Genomic DNA, 3,366 nt, shown 5'->3' on the forward strand with positions numbered 1-3,366 from the left:
ATAACTTCACTACTGAGTTTAAACTTTCCAGGAAGAAAGAAGTACTGAAATAAAAAGCTACCTCTGGTTATAAAATAGGATCAAGCTGTCATAGTGTCCTGCTGGTCCCATTGGAGTGGCCAGGCTCCTGTGTGCTCCCTTTTCTGCTTCTGGAGTAGGATGGCTGGGGTGGAGGGAGTAGTGGTCTGACCCAGGACAGCTTTCCTTAAGTTAAATGCCTTTCTCTAGTTCTTGCTTGGGCTACAACACTGAACTTGGATAATGTCAACCAGATAATAATCCACTTATCTGTAGCAAAGCAAATGACACTCGCTTCTTTGTAGTAAAGCAAGGGTGTTTGTTGTACCTTTGATCTCTATGAAGTGCTCTGATGTGGTGAGATCATCTTGAGAAAGCACTAACAGGTCTTTCCTTGAATTTTATGTTCAACTGGATGTAAAAGGAAGAAGGAAAAAAATTGAATTGGATGTGTACTTGTTGTGATAATTCATTTCAGTCAACAATTAGCTTTGTTTTCAATCTTGCTGTACAGGACCTGGTATTTGAACGGGATATTGGTGAATGACTTTAGTTTTCACTGAAAATTAATATGTCTGTCACCTTTTCACTATGGGGTTAGTTTTGCTTTCCAGATCAGTAAAGACTGCTGGCTTCCCTTCCAAAACTGATTTTCTTTATCAGTGTATTTGTATGTGCCTTGATAATCCTTCCAGTTACTGCTTTAGAAGATGTGGGAAGAGGAAGAATACTTGTTCCCTGAAGGTTGCTGTAAACCAGTCATTGCTTGTATGATACTTGATGAATGAAATATTTCCGTACACCATAAAACTTTATCTCAGAGTAAGTCTTGAGATGTTAAAATAATGGTAAATATTCTGTAGACTAACTCTTGCAAGGGCTAAATAGCTTGGCCTTGATCCAGGAAGGCACTTAACAATGCGCTTAACTTTAAGCGCATTGAATATTCTTACTGGCATGAGTGAAAAAATCAATGAGACTGCTCACATGCTTAAAATAAGACATGTGCTTAAGTGTCTTTCTGGACCTCAGCCAGAGCATTCAGCCTGTGAGATGGGCTGTGTTCTAATTGTGGGCAAAAGCCAGTAGTGTTTCATTTTGCTTGTCGTGTGTGTTTCTGAAGAATTCATTGATATTGTCTGTGTTTATTTTAATTGCTCTCCATTTCCCATCTAAGCCCTACCAACTCCAAAGCTCTGGGAGTAAAATAGATGTGCAACTTAAGGTTGTCAAACAGCTTGTCAGGGATAGTACTTAGACTGTATATATTGCTATAGAGCAGGAACTGAACTTCAGAAAAGCTGGGAAAAGATGAGGTGAAACATGATTGTTTTCTTTGGTAGCCAAGGTTTTAATATAGAGAGAAAATGAAGAGGAGAGAGGAGAAGGGCTGGTGACACATCACACCTTTTCAGTTAACATAGTTGCTTCTTAGGAAACATTAAAGAATGCAGACAGATGCATTAATAACCTGCTGGCAGTGGCTGTAGCCTTGGCAAGTAGACTCTTCCTACCTACTATTGATTTTTCTGACTCTGAGGCAGCAATTTGCAAAGGGTGGTTTGATCCCTTACCCTCAGAATGGGCAGTGAGATGACTTGTCACGGCCAAAATGATTTTTAGTTTCTAACCAATCCGTCCTGTTTCTTCAACAGCATCTTTTACTGCTTAGATGACAATTTCCACTGCTGACAACTGTGAATGATAAAATATAATATATTTAAACACAAAGAACCTCCATGTCTAGAGGTGCAAAATAACCCACCACAATACTACTGAGCATTTCGTTGGCACCAGCTACACTTGTAGAACCCAACCCTCAAGTGCTGTAAATCTGGGATGTTACTGGTTGGCAAGTGTAAAAGCAGTGGAGCCACAGTGATCTAGAAGAAATCTTTGCTGTCAACTCTAACTTACTTGGCTAAGGAAATAGCGTGTCTTTCGCCTCCCAGCCCTTTTTGTTTTTCAACATCTAGACATCGCTTGTCTTCCGCTTTTCCTCTCTCTGTTTACAGCTTCCTCGTGACATCTGACGTTGCTGTTTGCTTTCTTTTCTATCCAGGTAGTTAGAGCCCACGCAGCAAACTGTTCTTTGTATGCTGCCTTTGAATTGTGATTGCCGGTATTTCTTCACTTGCCTTTTTTACTGGAAATTAAAATTTTTTTCTACCCTTATATGTTTGATTTAGACTAGATGAAACAGAAAGAGTAGTTAAAAAGAGGGTGGCCACAATAAATGAAAGTCAAGCATAAACACTTCTTAAAGGATTAAATATGTAAAACTAAAAGAAAACAGTTGGCACCAAGAAATTTTTATATGTAATTACAAAAAGTATCTCTGGAAAATGCATCTCCACGAAGGAGCAGCTGCCATTTTTAGGAGTCCTCTTCCGCAGTGAGTCTTGAGCAGTTCTGAATGAGTTTGCTTGAGGGTTGTTGGTTTTCTTTCAGCTGCAGAAGTGTGCTTGTTAGACCACTCCAAGATAGGTTTCAAGTATCTTTCAACATAACTAGCAGTGTATGTTTTTATTGTGTACTTGCCCTAATGACCATTTATTTCTTTAAACCGTGAATTCCTCTCTTACTTGAGTAAAAGCTTAACAGAATCACCTGTCACATACAGAATTTCACATGAATTGAATAGGAGGTGATTTAAGGTTCAAGTTCAGAAGGTGTATTCAGATTCAGGGATAGCCAGTGATCTTTTAAAATAGTGAAATGATGTGCGCTAAAGGTGTCAGAGCCAGAATTGGAGCTGGAAGAGTGGCTGGAAAATGGATTTTATAGCTGCTTTGCTGTCAACTGTTTTCCCCTTAGCTTTTCTAAAATCGGCTATCAAAGCTGAAGCCTAGGTCTGTGAGTGTATCTGCAGGTGTCTTCAATGTGACAGAGCCTTCTGCCACCTAGTGTTAATGTGAGTTCTCTCCGCAGCAGGGTATCACTAGATAATTTATTAAATGTGATTACTTATTAGTAATCCCTCCCCAATTGCTCAGCACTCTTTGTAAATGTTTGAAAACGCAGTTTCTGCATCAGAAGGTTTCAGAATCAGTTCAGTCAGTACACACAACTGCTTTGCACACATCTGTTGAGGGTGCAGTTTGCAAGGTGGGTTGTTATACAAATAACTCTGTTAGCACTTTTCTCCCCCAGATGACACCGAAGGATTATTCTGCCAAACTTGGCACGCTTCTGTTTTCATATCTGTGCTACTGCTGGTTCAGGAAACTGTATTAGACTGAAAGCAGCAGAGAATAAAAATTAATTCAACAGAAATGATATAAAATAATAATTCTATTTAGACACTTATTGTCTTTTTAAAAGAGTAAAATGAAAATCTCTCATCAT

General features: G+C 39.0%; 1 protein-coding gene across 3 annotated transcripts in view; it reads left to right on the forward strand.

Moving 5' to 3' along the window:
- MNAT1 (MNAT1 component of CDK activating kinase) overlaps window positions 1-3,366 on the forward strand; it is a 133,056-nt gene that overhangs the window by 112,346 nt on the left and 17,344 nt on the right. The window lies entirely within an intron of this gene.

This window comes from Strigops habroptila, chromosome 4, assembly GCF_004027225.2.
Source record: "Strigops habroptila isolate Jane chromosome 4, bStrHab1.2.pri, whole genome shotgun sequence".
Classification (NCBI taxonomy): Eukaryota; Metazoa; Chordata; class Aves; order Psittaciformes; family Psittacidae; genus Strigops; species Strigops habroptila.